General features: G+C 35.4%; 1 protein-coding gene across 1 annotated transcript in view; it reads right to left on the bottom strand.

Annotated features, from left to right (window-relative positions):
• LOC128170918 (neurogenic locus notch homolog protein 2-like) overlaps positions 1-20011 on the bottom strand; it is a 658320-nt gene that overhangs the window by 72399 nt on the left and 565910 nt on the right. The gene's annotated exons all lie outside the window — the stretch shown is intronic.

Consider the following 20011-nt stretch of genomic DNA (forward strand, 5'->3'; position numbering starts at 1 on the left):
ATTGCCTGCGTTTGTTGTTTAAGGAATTTACTTGTGAAAATTAGCGACATCAATCAACCAGACTTGTAAGGGATTTATTAGGACCCGACACTCCAAACCACAAAGATAGTGTAATGTTTTGCAAAAAAGCAAATTGCAATTTAAAATATGCAAGTACTAATAGTTGTAGAGTGTTTCGGCAGTTATGAGCCTCATCAGGGATCTGCAAGAATAGTTGATGATTATTTTAAGTGAGACCTGATTATCTCGTCGCTAATGTTTTTGTGCTTGCTGAAAGCTATAATAGGTCGAGCATCAAAAGAAGATTTGCATTCAGAATTCCTAAGTACAATATCCCAATACTTTAAAATACGCTTTTTGAGTCCTTTAAGGCAAGGATTGAATTTAGTAACCAATACCGTAGGGTTATGTAGTGCTTGCTTTGGAGTCTTATTGAGGATGAGTTTTGTTCGATTTGTGTTTGTTGTTTCTTTGATAATTGGGTCGATTTCTTGGGGAGAGTAGCCCCGCTTTGACAGATGCGCCTTAAAATCATTGAGTGTAGCATTCAAAATTGTAGGGTCGGTAGTATTTCGTGCATGTCTAATGCATTCTCCTTTAATGAAACCTTTAAACAGAGATGGGCTATGAGCGCTCTGTCTTTGTAGATATTGAAAGTTGTTTGTAGGTTTGATAAATGACTTGATGTCAAGCTTGTTAAAGGTTTGAAATCTGGGGTCTTTGTAAACTGTAGTATCAAGAAAATTCACAGAAGATGGTGAGACTTCAAGCGTAAATTGAAGATGCTTGTGACAATGATTGCCAATTTGAAAAAAATCCTCTATTTCCTCTGTGGTGCCATTGAATAGAATAAAGCCATCATCCCGATATCTTCCATGGAACAAAATTTTGTTTGCATGACGAAACTGTGTAACAATATGCTGTGTGATTTGATACATTCGAATGTCACAAATTTCTGGACTTGGAATTGCACCCATGCTTGCTCCAATGATTTGCTTGTAGAATTTTCCGTCAAATTCAAAGTAATTGTTTTCTAAAACGCATTTCAATAATAGCGTTAGCTCCTTGGGTGTGGGACAAGGAATGTCTGATTTAATTTTATTAGCCTGCGTGTAAGCCTCGTGCACCGATGGAAGAAGTTCATTGAATTCCATGTTTGTGTACATGCTTGTCACGTCATAAGTAATTAATAATGCGTTAGGTGGCGGCGTGAGGCTTTCAATTTTGTTGATAAAGTCCGCAGTATCTTTAATATACGTTGATTGTTTTTGTACGATAGGGACGAGAAAGTGATCGCAGTACTGTCCTATTTTCCTTGTCGGCGTGTTGCATTGCGCGATACTTGGTCTACCAGGTGGTAATTTTCTGATGCTGCAATGACCGTTCATTAAAGCGTTGTAAATGTGTTCAGGAATTTTGTGGGTTTTTGGTAGAAGATAAAGATGACCACATTTTAATGACGGTTTATTGTCATTCAGAAACTTGTAAGTTTCTTTGTCTAGTGACCCATTTATATGCATTTCCGAAAGTATATTTTGAATATCATTATGCAGCTTGAGCATGTTCGGTTCAGGTACTTACATATAGTGTTTGGATAACAGTTGTCGATGTGCTTCTGAGACATACTGATCTCTGTTCATAATGACAATGGTATTACTTTTATCTGCTTTTTTTATATAACGATGTCGTTGTTATTTTTAAGCGATAAAATAGCCGCTCTCTCAGATTTAGAGATATTCGATCTCGTGTTTACAATTTCCATTGAGGAAAGTTCAAGTTTTGTTTTATCTATGTAATCCTCGAGTTCTCGGCAAGCCAAAGGCGGCATAAACCCAGACTTTGTTTTAAAGGGGTGAATCGGCGAGTTGTCCCCGGTATCAAAGTGGAATTTGCATCTGAGTTTTCTTGCAAATTCGTCAAAGTCTTTGAGAAGTAAATGCTTAGCGTTGTTATTTTTTGGCGTAGGAATGAATTTTAAGCCTTTGCTCAAAAGTGAGAGCTCGTCTTTGGAAAGCGTGTGTCGTGATAGGTTTAACACGAGCTTGTCTCCTATGGCCGTAGATATTTTACAGTGAGCCTGATAAGCCCGTAAATAATTACACGTGCGTTTCACGGTTTTGTTTTGTTTACTCCGTCTATTTAATCGTCGAGCCATTTAAATAGAGGAGCTGCGTGTGTACAATAACAACAATTAGTGTGTAGGTTAGGTAGGAATCCATCTAATTACCAATGTGTGTTGGTAGATTAGAGGATACTGGTAATGTAACGCAGTGAGAACTGATAGCCCAATTTATAGATTAATTGCGGTCACGTGGAGGCTGCTGTGTGCGATCGCGTTAGTCAAGCCCAGTGGGTGCTTAATGGGTTATGAATTGTAGTAATTGGTTCCTAATAACGCACCTACCGTCTAATATACGCTATGTCGTAATATTAGAGGTAAAAATGAGAACCCGTCTTAGTTTCAATTGTTGATCCTGAGTGGATTAACAATGCAAGTGGATCCTAATAAATCCCTTACAAGTCTGGTTGATTGATGTCGCTAATTTTCACACTGCGTTTTAATATTATATAGCATATTCGTGGTAAGTGTGTAACTCTAAGCAAGCAATAAGTCATTCAAAGGCTTTATAAAAACAACAACATTATTTTAATAATATGACACTGGCATTGATTATTATTGTTAAAAACAACACTGCATAATGACCAATATCTTTAACAATATTACCATATACACACTAACTGGCAATAAGTACATTATTTTTTTAAAGCCTTATACTTGTGTATAACTACCTCTTAAAATAATTGTTCATCTTTGAACTTCAAACATGTTTTACTCATGTAACTTAGATGTTCTCTCAATAGATCAACTTAAACACTATAGGTGCACTTCATTACCTTCTTGACACTCATATCCCTGCCATCCAGGGTTACACCCAGAATCACAAGAACCATTGAATCTGTTACAACCATCACAGGTGTCGTTACATTCGTGAAGACAATCTGGTCCAAAGAATCCGTATTGGCAAGCTGAAAGTAATAGATAACGTACAAACTATAATTACATTTGTCACCACATTCCTGTCCAAAGAATTCGTAAGGGCATGCTGAATACAATTCATAAAGTATGAATCAAAAGCTAGATACATGTAAAATGGATGCTTGCTATTTTGTTAACTAAAATGTAAGTTAATTATTTTTCTGTTCTTTCTTAAAATATATTATATTTCCACTCACATGCTTTACACGCTTCCCCATGATAGCCAGCTTCACACCCAGTTAAACATGACCCGTTGGTGTGGAAACACTTAGTTAGGTCATGGCAGTGTCCACATTCTTGTTGACACTCAACACCATAATATCCTCGACCACACGCTTTTGGAAAAAATATAATGTTTACTTGCACATTATGAGTTGGCCAATATTATGGAACAGTAACTGAAAATGTATGCAACCCAACATCACTGAACACTTTTCCCAGAAAAATCTAAAAAATGTATACTTGCATGGTGTAAACTTAACAGTAAACTAATACCAAAAAATACTATAACGCAGTATAACGTCTAAAAGTTTTCGTTCTGAATGATAGGGTTGTAGTAAGCTCGTTTTTTTGGTCATTAATCAAAAGCATTGGCGACAGATCTTTTTTTTTTATTACAAAAGTTACTAAAACTAAAGATACTAGGCGCACATTATCTCTATGAATATGTTGATATTAAAAATACATGTAACATCAAAATAGCTATATTGTCTTAAATTGTCAATTAACTTCATTTTTCTCTTCTTGCTTTGTGCCTGTTTGTTTTGTACATTATTAGTTTGTTTGATTTGAAGGTATTGTATTTGTATTTTTATTCATCTTGCAGTACAAATCAGTTTTCTTTCTATGTCGGCTTTTTATAATGTAACAGGTTTTGTCAATATCCTAACATTGAAAATTGGTAACAAAAATATTTAGAGACCTGCGCTTGAAATAAAAAGTGATCGTTAAGTATCAATATTTATAATGTTTTAGGTCACCTGAGTCGTCCGTCGTCGTGCGTCAACAATTTTACATTTTTAACTTCTTGAAAACTACCATGTCAATTGTATTAATTTTGGTGTAAAGCATCTCTATGGTCAGAAAAATCTAAATTGTGAAATTCATGACTCTACCACCCCTTGGGTGACACGGGCGGGGCCAAATATGTAAAAAAGCCAAATTTTCAAAAATCTTCTTCCCTACTCCCACGCATGTGAGGAAAAACTGGTTGCATGGTTATGATGTCCATGAAGCCCTCTACCAAAATTGTGAAATTTATGGCCCCTGGGTCAGGGGTTCTGATTCTAGGGTGGGGCGAATATGGCCATATAGTAAAAATGTTTTAAATCTTATAAAATCTTCTTCTCTACTGACATATATATTTTTAAAAAACTAAATGCATGATTATGATGTCCATGAAACCCTCTACCTAAATTGTGAGTTTCATGTCTTCTGGGTCAGGGGTCCAATATAGCCATATAGTAAAAATGTATCAAATCTAAGAAAATCTTCTTCTCTGTTCCCATAAATATTAATTTTGTGAAAAACTAAATGCATTATTATGCTATCCATGAGGCCCCCTACCAAATTTGTGAAATTCATTACCCCTTCATTGGGTGTTCAGGCTCTAGGGTGGTGCCAATATGGACATATAGTAAAGATGTTTTAAATCTCATACAATCATCTTCTCTACTTCCACACATGTGAGCAAAAACTTGAATACAAGGTTATGATGTCCATGAGGGCCTCTACTAAAATTGTGAAATGCATGACCCCTTTGTTAGGTGTTCAGGCTCTAGGGTGGGGCCAATATAGCCATATAGTAAAAATGTTTTAAGTTTTTAAAAATCTTCTCTATTCCCAAACAGGTGGGCAAGAAGTTGAATACATGGTTATGATATTCACAATCACCGTTACCTAAATTGTGAAATTCATGGCCCCTGGGTCAGGGGTTCAGGACATGGGGGGGGGGATATGGCAATATAGTGTTAATGCATATAATGTTCAAAAATCTCCTTCTCTATTCTCACACATCTGTATAAAAAAATTGACTAATAATTATGTTTACCAGGAAGTCCTCTACTGAAATTTTAATTTCCATGTCCCCTCAATGATGGGTTTTGACCATAGGGCAGGACCAAAATGGATGTATAGATGTTAATGCATATAACGTTAAAAAAATATCTTCTTTACTCCCACACACCTGCAAGGAAAATTGAATTCATGATTTTGTAGACCAGATCTTTTAGTTTTTCACCAAAATTATAGGTTTCACAGTTCTTTTTGAAATGTGGTTGTCATTACAAATTTATAATTTTTCTACTCCAGTATGAGACCTAATTAATTAGATGCATATATGAGACTCCATGACAAGTTTGTGTATGGGATGTATGCTACTCAGGTGACCGTTAAGGCCAATTGGCCTCTAGAATTTTAATCCAACGAACAGTAACTCGTTGCACGGAAAGAAACGTCACTAGTCCATTGATGGCGTTAGGATATAAAGCAAAATCATAGGAGCATATACAATCTGGTATAGCTTGATTTACAGTAATGGTGGTGTTGGTTTATCTATAAAAAGATGACGTTTTTCCGTTACAGGTAAACTTGACGCAATATAAAAAACCGTACACATTGTAAATCAGTTACACTGAGACCATACTGTAGTGCCCATGCATAGACCAAATGTTTAAAAAATGTGTAATAGAACATTCATTACCTGATTTACACAGGTAACCTTGATACCCAGGCTTGCAGCCCTGACAGGTGCCCGTTTCTAAGTGACAGTAACAATTGGCATCTGGACAGGCGTTAGAACAGTTCGGCCCGTAAAACCCTCCAGGACATCCTATAAAGAGCAAAAACAGGCAGCACTTAAAACAATTGTAATGGTTTCTTATTCATTTTTAAAACATTTAATTAAAAGAGTATATATATCATGCCGCTAAATATTATCTCAGGTACATCAAAATCACTTTTGACAATGTACGGTGATAAAGAATTACTACACAAATGATTACAAGTTTTTGTTTTTCAAAAAAAGAGGGGTTAAAAAACTATTCCCCACCTAATTTGATTATTAGTTCATATATAAGATTTATGTCTGCAACGTATCTCTTTACACCCCCCCCCCCCTCCCCCCCATTGTCTTTGATATTTTAAACTTTAAAAGAAAATATATCAATTCATTTTGTTGATTTACAATTCCATTTTCCATTTCACTCGACTCCCAAGCTATTTGACTTCAGAACCTAGTATTATATTCACCGCCGTCTTGTGGCTGTTTTTCGTTATTGTAAATTGTCTAACGTGACAACCATATTCCCAATATCCGACAATCATCAGCTCGTCTATGCCAACGTTTTTATGTCTCTGAATGTGGCTCCTCATTGGACCGCGCGTGCTGCACCTGATTACTGGTTTCCTGTGTAACTACTCCTTTTTAGGGATCTTAGACTCACCTTCGAAGAATGACATCAGCGAAGCTGGCCTCTTGTATCACACACTAGCCCATTATGCTTCCTTTTGTGTCTTAAGCGGGAACAAGAGGGCGCAACTCTTGGTCTATCAAATGCAAGTCATGTTGATTGGTTTCTTAACTACTGATGATACAGGGGATTTGATAAAAGCGCATGCATGTGTTCGTATCAGTACTACAACAATCCTGCATTCTATTGCAAATTACAAGTGAGTTTAAATACGTCCTAGTATTAGACGTAATCTTAGACTCTTACCATTACAACGTTAGTGTCACTTGACGCAGTATTGCTGTTCCATAAGTGCATTGATATTATATTGACATATATACACTCACAACATTAATATTCAATGTTGAATTCAAGGAATAAGGAACACTCACCATACACCTCCACTTCACAGAGGCCAATGCGAACATATGTAGAGTACCCTCTAGGGTAGGTAACTCCTGGTAGTATCTCGTTGTAGTAGATGACGTACTGTCCATGTACAGGACAGGTTGTGGTGAAGACAGAAGGTATGGTGAGTGCTGTAAAGTTATCGTCCTTGTAACACAGTGTTCCCTGTAGTCTGTCTGTTGTGTTGGAGACGTACACCGAGAATCCAAGGAAGTTATTTGACAAACCAGTATAAAAGTCTACAAAAGGAATCACGATCAAAGATGAACTGATAAAAGAAGCTAGATTAATTAAACAATATCCTTATTGCCCTGAGAAGCATTAATTTAACAATAACGGATGCTCTGTAAAAATCCTTAAAATCTTATTGTAATGAAATTCTTTTGGAGTTGTCTGTAGGTAGTAAATAAAACGATAAGCAGTGGAATAAACAAACTGCTTGCATGTATTTAGTCCTTGATATGTGCATCGTCAATATATTTATGTCTTTCCAATCGTCCTAACATTTATTTCTTCGTGTTAAAGCGATATTTTCATATATGCTAAACAGTTGTTGTAGAAAAATTTCTAAATATATAACACCCCGTGTATTCGTTAAACCTGTTACATGTTGGGTTTTTTCCCTAAAGACAACCAACAAAGATCCGATATTACATAGGAGATTGAAATTTGTGTTAAAATAATTATCATATATTATCCAATTAATGCTTACATGTATATCAAAAATTTAAGTAGAGAATAATAAAATGAAAATTCATAGTTAAAATAATAATTATTTTAATTGGTGAATGTCACAAACTACAAATAGTGTAACAATTCACCAAGACAAAAACCCCGTCCATGCATTTTACTTATAGCAGACGTCGTATATGTAGCATGAGCAGATCTGGGAGGGGGTGTCAGGGCTCCGGACCCCCCCCCCCCCCCCCGGAAAAATCAAATAACCATCGGACCCCCCACCTCTGGACAACTTGTATTTGAAAACCTGTTTAAGTTATTGAATTTAGAATCATGTATGTAACTGACCTGAGATGAATATATAGTCATATAAATGCTAAAACTATAAAACCTCGGTGATGTTATGACAGACTGAAAGTCTAATAATACAAATTTGTGTGTACGTTAAATATCTCGAAAAGTACACATAACACGTGGGTTTAGGTTGTCAGATTGCACAAAAGAAAAGCACATGTTTCCTGCAGATTATCACTGATATTTCATTCATACGTATATTTTCGTTTTTAATTGTTTCATTAAAAGCACTTTTCTTGTACATTGTAAATGTCCCGAAGAATCAGGTTTTCCCATCTCCAATCAAATGAGAAGTATCGTAGTATATTTTTAGAGTGTAGACATATTTCTTAAACTCTTAGAATCCTTTAGTTACGTGTATGTGTTTTTAAATACATTAAGTATTCTAACAGTCGGTTGCTATGTAGAATAAAAATAAATGACTAATGTGGTGTTTTTAAAGTTTTAAAGCGGGTGCAAAAGCAGCTTTCTTACTAAATTTCAGCATCAACTTGTGTTCAATATTTTGTTTCATAAGCGATACAAACATGAGAAATTATTGGTATTCAAACAAACGTGGAAAATAAAGGAGCTACTGTACAGTGTATAAAAACAATGCACGGCATTATAAAAAAAATCAACAAATAAACATGCTTAATAACTTTTTTAAATATCATTGTCAAATCCTGGTAGGATCTTTTTAATCAAACACAGTAGGATAATTCTTAAATATTATAGTCAGTGGAGATAAATATAATTTGAGTTTTAACAGAACTGTTTTCTGAGGGTAAATATAAAAGAATAAAATGTTACTATACCCTGTACGATTTTGTACGTCATGAAGTATATGGTGATGTTGTGGATGCTGTGGATGGTGGTCAGGTTCACCCACCAGGTGGCGGTTTGTCTCTTCTTTGATATAGCACATTGACCTCCCCTATCACTCAGGTCTGATTTACGTCCGTCCACAGCGTTACTGGCGTCATATCTGTCGTAACCTGGCAGGTATTGGTACTGTTGGTACGCTGGTTTGTTGAGGGCGACATTAACTGTGAAGATAAACACACAGTATAGTGCCATTCTCGGGATGTATATCAACACATGATGCTTTGGTAATTAAAAACATAACTATACATAAAAAGTTTAAATATGAATTAGATAAATACATTAACCTTTATAGTAATATAAATAAATCCTAAAGCTTATCAGAAATGTTTATATTTTGGTTGTAAATTTCAACCGATTTTAGAAATTTTAGAAACAATTTGAATTTTAACCCTTCTTGGGTCAATTAATTCTTCCCGTTTGACTTCATGCTTTTTGCAGAGTAGTTTTGAACCCAATACACAAACAAAACACACAATAAAACCTTAAATAGCCACCCTCTAAAAATCCAGAATTAAGAATAGAACGTGTCCTGTCTTTTGAATGGACTTTGAATGCTGAGATATCGTGCCAAGATACATGTAGGCAGCGGCACGATAAAGAGCCACACTGCATGGTCAATGGCCCTATCACCGAGATGTAAATGCCATCATCTGCATCTGTTGATATACCGGTATATACATGAAAGGAGACTGGAAGGCAGACTTTTAATACATCCTAGATGCCGTCATTCATCTGACGCGCAACATGGAACTACTTTATCCTCTATTCACATTATGTTTAATTTTTCTATACTCATTAATACCAGAGGCGGATCCAGTATTTTGGGAAGGGGAGTTCTAGTCGATGAATATCATTTACGTGTAAAATTAAGTGATTGTTAAGGTTGTTTTTTTTTTCTTTACATTTTTGGAATAAAGAAATATATAAGCCCCATCGGGATTCGAACACATGAATGACATTTTTTAATTAATTTTGTAACTCATTGCACTACTCTGTTTTGTAACAGTTTTGGGAAGAAAACATTTATAATATTATATTTAATTTTATTGTTTATATCGATAGGAAGTCTTTAGCAACAAGAACGCGCTTCTTCCTTACAGTTTATTTTTGGAATTTTAACGTTTTACTCGATTAGCGTAGATTTCTTGCTTGTCAGTTCAAAACTTACAATCGATTTTCTTCAGGAAATAAAAAAAAATTGTTGGATATTAATATAATTTGTGGTTTTAGCGGCAATGCTTTATGTAAATTTTTAATTTTCCACATGCTTACTTTCAAACTTAACACTGGAGTCTGAAAAAGATCACTTTACTTAAATGAAATATAGAGTTTTGTTTATAAAACTACGGTCCATTATACGAAACTCTTTTATATAAGCGATTTCTAAAGTTTGTATTATAGATAATAATAGTATTTAGATTTATGATGGAACATGCCTTTCAATGAGAACTTAAAGTTTAAACGAAAATATGTCTCAGAGAAAGGAAGGGGGGGGGGGTCCAAATAGTTTACGCGTGGGGTTTGTAACGTGTTTGTGTTAGGTGCTGTAGATCGGTCTGATAAATGTGTTTATATACCTATACCTGTACCTATACATGATAAATAATTTGCATGAAAGTTACCCTAAAATCACGAGTCATTAAATACATATATTTATAAGGATAACCCATGTATAACATACGAAACATGTAAATCACAAAAGAGGACGGGATTCTATCTGTGTGACGTATCCTATGGCTTTATCTGAATCACAGGTCGCCGCCTCGAGATCTGTCCTGATACGGAGCTATGTCTATAGTAGGGCTGTTCCCCTGCATCCGACACAGGCTGCACACAGGTACGCACAGTTGATAAAAATCAAAAATAACTATTAACAAACTTAGCATTGGTCATTTGGTTTGGGCAGGGTTGGCTCTCGAATGACGAGTTCATGGATGTCCAGGAGGGCAAGGGAACTAAGGAGGCTGATCTAGCTGGGACCCAAGTTTAAAAGGATATAAATGTGTAAGAGGGTGGAATTTGAATAATTATTTTATTTTGATATTTATTGAACGTTTATATAAAAAGAAAAGTGTCTGTGGTTTTGGGGGATTGAACCGGGTGCCTTTGGTGTGTGGGCTTGTGACTTATACCACTAGGCTAAGTCAGATTTATATTTATAGTTACATATTATCTTTATTATCGAAAGTACATTTAGGTTTTTGGTTAATTATTCTGTGATGTCATAGAAAGATTGGCATTCTGGGTAATTCTTGCCTAGCTCATTTTCATTGTCCAAGAGAAAGGCAAAGAGAGAAGTCAAGAAATTTAACATTCACAGTGTGTCCTTGCTTAGGTGTGTGTATTTGTTAATTTCTTTGCTTATTGCAATGAAAGTGTGTGTTTAAACAAATTTTATTTTCTATTTAATATTGAGATATGTAATTGTGTAAAGTTTTTGAATGACAATAGACAAACCTGTACTTACATGTACTAGACAAAGGAAAAGGGTAATACTATAGATAAATGAATAATAAAGAGTATTGGGAGAACATGTATAATTATGATATTTACATTGTATATTACAAGTGTGATAAATAGATTGTATTTAAATTTTTAGGATCTGTCAACATCTATGTATATAAGGAAATAAAGAACCTCAACACAATATTCGGAGTGTTACAAATGCAGGAGGAGGTCAGGTGTACAATAAGACTGACCAGCTTTTAGACTTGATAACGCCTTTTTATGCCGCCAGTGTACAGCACTCCCCACGCCCGGGTAGTGAATGATAGTACTGTGATAGGGTAGGTAGACATGTTCCTTACCCAGGGGTGAGTGGGGATAGGGCTACTTAAAAAATGCGTTTGAAGATGCAGCTGAGACTGGCAAATCACGGACCATGGAGTCCTCCCGGCGGACCAAAATTGTGCCCGAATTAAAAGCACGGGTTTTAGCTTTGGAGTCACAGCTTGCCTAGATTACAAAATTGTTGGTGAAGGTGTCAGGGTCCTTATGGGAAATCACTCTTAGGGGGAACGCGCACGCCATCTAGCCTCTTGAGGCAAACACGGGTTCACAGTCTATGGGTCAAGGGGCAGTAGACACTGGGGACCCTTTATTAAATGCTAGGTTTCCCAGGGTTGCCAACACTGTGATCCCTGCTCGAATGGCATCAATATGGGGAGGGTAGTCAAAATGAGGGTGGTTCTCCTGGCCAGAGACGCAGTCAAGGATAGCATCCATGGTTGGCATTCCCAGACCACTGGAATACTGGAGACAGTAGGGCAGGCCACGTTTCGGACAGCAATGTCCGGACACGTGAATTGTATGTCAGAGTAATGGGGCTGTACTTTGGTGGAAACTGCTGTAAGGTGGGTCCGTCAGAGCCGTCAAGATCCTCAATACACTTGCTGCATCGTGATTCTTATAAACTAGCAAAGCATAATCTGCTACAGAGGCCAGAGCCTGTTGCTCATTTAGCTATTGCCAGTAATGAGTGATGCGTGGAGTCGGGGGGGGGGGGGGGGGGGGGGCTATACCCCTAGTCCTCGCGTTCGTCAGATGGGGTCTGCTTTATGTTATGCATGCAATCAGCACGGGTGTTTAAAGCGAGATTGCCTAAACACATCTTGGACCCCTGTGTGCCACTGTAAGCCCCTGTCACCCCCTGTACGCACCTGACATCCCTTGTAAGCCACTGTACTTCCCTGTGTATGCCCCTGACGTCCCATGTACGGCTTTTGACTGGGTTATTTGTACAATATTATTTTCTCAATTCAACTATTTAAATCACATATGTTATATTTTGAGCTATAAGTCATTTTTTGTACTTAACAGCGCCAAATCACAAGACACACTGTTGTTGTAATATTGGAAATCACATTTTTAGTTAATTATAATTGATTGATACTGAAGCAATCAAACACTAAAGACATGAGATTCATCGGGTGGTAAACTGAAGGCGGGGATTATTTTCGATAGGTGTGAAAGCCTTTAGGGCATGTAGTCCTTTAGAGTTTAGGAACACGCCACTCCATTATGTTTGAAAAACAGACATAAAAAATACAACATGGAGTAAATTATTCATTTTTAAAATTGTCTATATATAGATGTAAACTTTTACTATGAATATCTTAAACCTATCAATCCTATGAGTCAGGGTAATTAATAATGAAATACAAGCAAAGATCAAGCGCTACACATGCTGTTTAGCATTTAATTTTGAATATATAATAACATATAGGTGCACACTAAAACCAGTAAATCAGACAGAATGTAGAATTAATAAGTAGCCATGTTCAAATAGAGTACGCCTTTTTTCTTTTCTTTTTTATATCCAGTTCTTTGGTATATATGTACCTGTATTAATTTCCCGTAAATAGCAAAACAAGCTTTAATAGCTTATATAATTTTGTCTAAGAAATCACTGTTGTATGTTTGTTCAATAGGTTTTTGACCAGCTTTGTGGACCCTTGAGTTAAAAGTTGAGTTGAGTTAAAACCGATGAATCATTCTCATAATCAATTTTATTAATTTTTCAAACCTAATTTCAATATCCCTTTTTACTGCTAAATGGAAGATATCAAAGATAATTTAATTCATTGCCAGTGAACAAAAATCTGCGTTTTACAAAAGAACTTACGACAGAGTCGTAAATACTTTCAGTTTCATTGAATGATATTTAAAGAACAAAACTTAGACATAGCCATATGTATAGGACTACTCTGATGTCCATAATAATATTTTACAGCCAAAAAATGAAATATTGATTTGTTTGTTTTTAATCAGCATTGATTCATTTAATTTGGTCGTAAGTCGTAAGATCTGTTTTAAAACGCAATCCTTCCGCCAAGGCCAGAACATGTCAATGTGGTTTTTTTTTTTATACATGTAGGAGGTTATATAGATATTGGTCGAGAAATAAAAGAAACTATAAATCATATGAGAGAGAGAGAGAGAGAGTTAGAGTTTGACAGAGTTTGCATTGATTTTTAGGTCACCTGAGTCACTCAGGTGACCTATTGCAATTGGTCTTCGTCCGTCGTCGTGCGTCGTGCGTTAACAATTTTACATTTTAAACTTCTTGAAAACTACCAGGCCATTCGTTACCATTTTTAGTGTGAAGCATCTTTATGGTAAGAAGAATCTAAATTGTGAAATTTATGGCTCTACCACCCCTGGGGTGCCACGGGCGGGGCCAAATATGCAAAAAAAAAGCCAAATTTTCAAAAATCTTCTTCTCTACTCCCACGCATGTGAGGAAAAAACTGGTTGCATGGTTATGATGTCCATGTGGCCCTCTACCAAAATTGTGAAATTTATGGCCCCTGGGTCAGGGGTTCTGGCTCTAGGGTGGGGCCAATATGGGCATATAGTAAAAATGTATTAGATCTTAGAAAATCTTTTTCTCTACTACCATATATATTTGTTGAATATATACTAAATGCATGATTATGATGTCCATGAAGCCCTCTACCTAAACTGTGAAATTCATGACCCCTGGGTCAGGGGTTCAGGCTCTAGGGTGGGGCCAATATGGCCATATAGTAAAAATGTATTAAATCTTAGAAAATCTTCTTCTCTACTCTCATATATATTTGTTAAATACTAAATGCATGATTATAATGTCCATGAAGCCCTCTACCTAAATTGTGAAATTCATGACCCTTGGCTCAGGGGTTCAGGCTCTAGGGTGGGGCCGATATGGCCAAATAGTAAAAATGTATTAAATCTTAGAAAATTTTCTTCTCTACTCCCATATATATTTGTTAAAAACTAAATGCATGGTTATGATGTCCATTAGGCCCTCTACTAAAATTGTGAAATTCATGACCCCTTTGTAAGGTGTTCAGGCTCTAGGGTGGGGCCAATATGGCCATAAAGTAAAAATGTTTTAAATCTTAAAAAATCTTCTTCTCTACTCCCACACTGCAAAAAAACTGAATACATGGTTATGATATCCACAATCTCCTTTACCTAAATTGTGAAATTCATGGCTACTGGGTCAGGGGTTCAGGACATGGGGGGGGGGGGGCAATATAGCAATAACGTGTTTATGCATATAATGTTTAAAAATCGTTTTCCTCTATTCTCACACATCTGTATAAAAAAAAAAGACTACGGTAATGATTATATTTACCAGAAAGTCCTCTAATGAAATTTTAATTTTCATGTCCCGTGGGGTATGGGTTTTGACTCTAGGGCAGGTCCAAATGGATGTATAGATGTTAATGCATATAACGTTAAAAAATTAATTTCTTTACTCCCACACGCCTGAAAGGAAAACTGAATTCATTATTTTGTAGACCAGATGTTTTAGTTTTTCACCAAAATTATAGGTTTCACAGTTCATTTTTAATTAAATGTGCTTGTCATTGCAAATTTAATTTTTTTTTACTCCAGTATGAAACCTAATAAATTAGATGCATATATGAGACTCCATGACAAGTTTGTGTATGGGATATATGCTACTCAGGTGACCGCTAAGGCCAATTGGCCTCTTGTTTAATTTAATTTTTCAATTATATAGTTCACCCGGGAATTAATTTTCTAATAAGTAAACATGCAATCTTTATTTCATTGCCAAACCTTTATCAATCTGCAGCCTTGTTAGAACATTTCATTTCTTTTTTAATACCACGCCAACACATGTACACAGGACTTTTTTTTTTATATTCTGCAGTTCATAATAACAAGTAAAACCCACTTGGAGTTTGAGTCTAATATAATAATTGTTTATTTACATGCATTTCAAACTTTACTACATGTATGACTGTATCATGATTCACTGGCGTCGGAAGCAAATTGAAAATGTGTGTGTGTGGGGGGGGGGGGGGGGGGGCTAGACTATCCTCAGAAATATTGAGGAAAAACCCTAATTCCCAAAATCATGAAAATCCTAATCCGTGGGGTGGGATGGTACCTATACTATATGCTTCCGAAAATAAATTTCCCTACCCGAAATTTGTTTCCCAAAATCATGAAATGCCTAATACGTGCCCGGGGGGGGGGGGGGGGGGGGGGGGGGGGGGGCTAGTATGCCTCTTACTTCAACTTCTCAATCTTTCAAGGTAAATTTAGGAACAATTACATTTCCGGCGAGAAAAAATGGGGGGGCTACGTGCCTTATGGTTAAGTCTAACTTTGCACTAAGCCCCCCCCCCCCCCCCCCCGGTTCCGCCGCCTATGTGATTCGTGCATTTCTATACTTTGTATTTACTTTCTGTACTGTAAACACAGATATTGATACATGTTTATGAAACATGCACATGTTTCTGTTATAAGATATAATAAGCATTATTTATAATTTTACTGAAGTTATACGTTATATTACAAAATCGGTTTAAAATCCAGCACTATGGTGCACGTGATTTTAATCCTATTTTTAAAATCTGATTATACATTCGTAACGTTATATATATGACATATGATTGATGTAGGAAGTATTCCAAATAATTAAAATTATATTTTGTTTAATTATCAGTCCGACGTGTACGTCTTTTAACGCGTTTGTATTTTAATTTCATAAGTATTCTTAACGTGCTGTTCATCGTATGACCAATCAGTGCACATGTGTAACTGTAAAATAATTGCCTCAATTCATCGTAGTTGTAAATTGACCGTACGGATGAACGCAGTTAACCGGACCCCGTTAATTGATCGGCATCTAATTATATTTGTGATTTCTGTGTGTTCATGCAGAACCTGCTCTGTGATGAACATAATATTTTCACACCTCTATATATTGAATAAGAATATGACCGTGCTTAGAATCCCGGTGAAAATTGGACAAGTCAAGACTAACTTGTCAGTAAACTATATATGGCTCTATCATATTTAGTTTTGCAAAATCATCAGTACATGTAAATACAATATGGTTAAAGACAAAATCTGATACATATGTCTCATTAGAATTTGTTTAATTTCATTAGACATTTGTAAACAAACGGTCGGCCATTTTTTTTTTAAATCACGTGTTACAAATTCAATTGTAACAAACACACGCCAATATATATACTTTGTCGTATTTAACCAGGAAATACTGACTCCGACAGTTCTTATATAAAATAAATATACATGTAAAAAGTTTCTTTTCGGTAACAAAATGATAATTTTGATTAAACTACCGAAATGATAATTTTGATTAAACATTTTTTATTTTAAACTATCCCAAGATACAATTTCCCAAGATTTAGCGGGTTCTGATTGGTCAGTATTGGCGCACTATATGATTCCGAGCAAAGGTTAAAATGGACAAGAAGGTGCTGTTGTAAAATGGAGAATTGAGAAGCATTAATAGCCTCTACAACAAGGAGATAATGCAGGAACGAAGAACTCATGTCAAGGTAACTTAATTCACAATATAGATACTCCCAATAACATTTTCAAGGCTCTTATTTATCTCTCATTCGTAACCGAAATCTCGCGCCATCAAATCAAGATGGCGTCATTTTTTTTCAAATTTGGTTCGGCATTTTAATTGTTATTACCGTATTTTTTTAAAAATACGTTTGTACCAAGTTAACCATTAACCAACTTTGTATGCATGATAATCAAGATTATCCAGGGTATACACATGTATAATTATATAAACGTCCCTAATATATGAATGCTTGGTTGGTAAACAAGACGAACAATGAATCGTTCGCACATTATACAATTTATAAACTCTAAATGTAACGTAAATATAAACAAAAAATATTAATTAAATCCGGAAAATGAAATCTTTTTTTTCACGTTTTTCCTTTTCAGCACTGACAGCATACAATGTCAATGTTTCCGGGGATTAGTTGCATCCTCGGTTCGGTGATTCGGGTGAATGTTTTGACCAGCTGGACGACGTGAACGCAAGGTATTGCTTTGAAATTGATTATTTTAACCATTAACTTATACATGTGTAGGATGTTTATAATTTACTGTAGTAATTCTTGGGAAATCCAGGTCTAAGTTCTTGAAAAGGAGGTTGATAGGGGTTGGGGGTGGTGAAACACACTTATTGTTGATAAGTTTTTCCATTGTTCAACAAACAATAATTGAATCAAAATGAAATTAACATGCCTCTAAATACAAAATGAAACATTTTAGACCAGGTACTACTGTAGTCATTATATGACATAGTTTAAACAGCAACTGGCAACTGCATAGTAGCTTCTGTATTCAGAATTTTATTCAGAATGCTTTTATTACATGTTAGGCTGAATGTTTATTGTTTAAAAATCTAAATGAAACTTTATTATTCTTGTTTATAACAAATAGAACAGACATAAAGTACAGCCCAGTGAAAGGAACAAGTTCATCGCAAGAAGAAGAATTTTAATGCCACCACTGTCCAGAACTACTAAGTCTGATGTAACCATGATGTGATCATATGAGTGCTTCACCGGTCTGGACAATGCTCGAAAATCCCCCAAAAAGGCATATTTCCATAAACTACGACTCAGGTAACATCAACAACAGCCAAGGACACTCCTTATTGATTCGAATGGACACATCTCTACGACCCGACTAAAGCTCTGCAGAACAAGACTTTTTAACTGTAAAGTATTCTCATTTCAAAAAACCTATAAACTATAAAAGTACTTTTTTTGAATGATCAAATACCAGTATATTACAATGTCTGTCTGTAAGCTAGAATCTTAGAAAATCACATGGTTTTGACTTATTAAATGATTGATTAGACCTTGCAGGTATTAACTTTCATTTTCTTAAATAATTTGTAAATTATTTGCAAATATTGCATAAAATATTAGACTCCATGAAACATATATCCTCACACCTCCAAGTGTTAACTACTTTTTTTCCATTTTCTTTGTTTAAACATTTATTGATAACTTAGTTTTTATTTGCAGCAATATATGAAAAATTAAGAAACCAATCTTAAATGTAAAAACACTGCATTAGGAGATAAATGCATGGGTCATAGAAATGATAAAATACACCAAACAATATTCAATTATGTCGTATATGAAAATATATAAAGACAACATATACCCCATGTATTACAATTTTTATATAACAAAATTACTTGCATGGAAAGTTGTTTCCATGTGGGTTTTATTAACCGGGTTTTCCAACGGAAAAATCCGGTTATTAAAATGGTTAAAAATGGCGGGCGGGCGGCTGCCAAAAGGGTACCCTCATTGTACGGATAACTCCTCCTACAGTTTTCAAGATACGAAGTTGTTCTTTTGCAGATCAATTGTACATATATCAGAGGTGTGCATATTGCTAGGATTATTTAGATTTCCGATTATTTATGAAAATAATACGAGATTTTGAACTTAGTCATTTTTTGGCAAAAAATTGTATATAGGGTACCCTCATTGTACGGATAACTCCTCCTACAGTTTTCAAGATACGAAGTTGTTCTTTTGCAGATCAATTGTACAAATATCAGAGGTGTGCATATTGCTAGGGTTATTTAGATTACCGATTATTTATGAAAATATTACGAGATTTTGAACTTAGTCATTTTTTGGCAAATATTGTATATAGGGTACCCTCATTGTACGGATAACTCCTCCTACAGTTTTCAAGATAGGAAGTTGTTCTTTTGCAGATCAGTTGTACATATATCAAAGGTGTGCATATTGCTAGGATTTAGATTTCCAATAATTTATGAAAAAAATACCAGCTTTTGAACTTAGTAATTTTTTGGCAAAATATTGCATATAGGGTACCCTCATTGTACGGATAACTCTTCCTACAGTTTTCAAGATACGAAGTTGTTCTTTTGCAGATCAATTGTACATATATCAGAGGTGTGCATATTGCTAGGATTTTGATTTCTGATTATTTATGAAAAAAATACCAGCTTTTGAACTTAGTCATTTTTTGGCAAAATATTGCATATAGGGTACCCTCATTTTACGGATAACTCCTCCTACAGTTCTCAAGATAGGAAGTTGTTCTTTTGCAGTTCAATTGTACATATGTCAGAGGTGTGCATATTGCTAGGATTTTGATTTCTGATAATTTATCGAAAAATGTTGCATATACATGTAGGGTACTCCATTTCACTGGATACGGGTTGACATGGATTATGGATACAGTTCACATAAAAGAAAACCTGGTTTGCTGTCACATTGACAGCTTTTCACTTGTTTTAATCTGTGTTTTGTAACTAATATTGGAATTAATTTTTATATCATATTAAGTAAAATGCTGGTATTGATGAGAATTGTAAGGTAAATGATCTGTGTGATACTTTGTATTTTATACAATCATGCTACAAAAA

The sequence above is a fragment of the Crassostrea angulata genome, chromosome 2 (genome assembly GCF_025612915.1).
Source record: "Crassostrea angulata isolate pt1a10 chromosome 2, ASM2561291v2, whole genome shotgun sequence".
Taxonomy (NCBI): domain Eukaryota; kingdom Metazoa; phylum Mollusca; class Bivalvia; order Ostreida; family Ostreidae; genus Magallana; species Magallana angulata.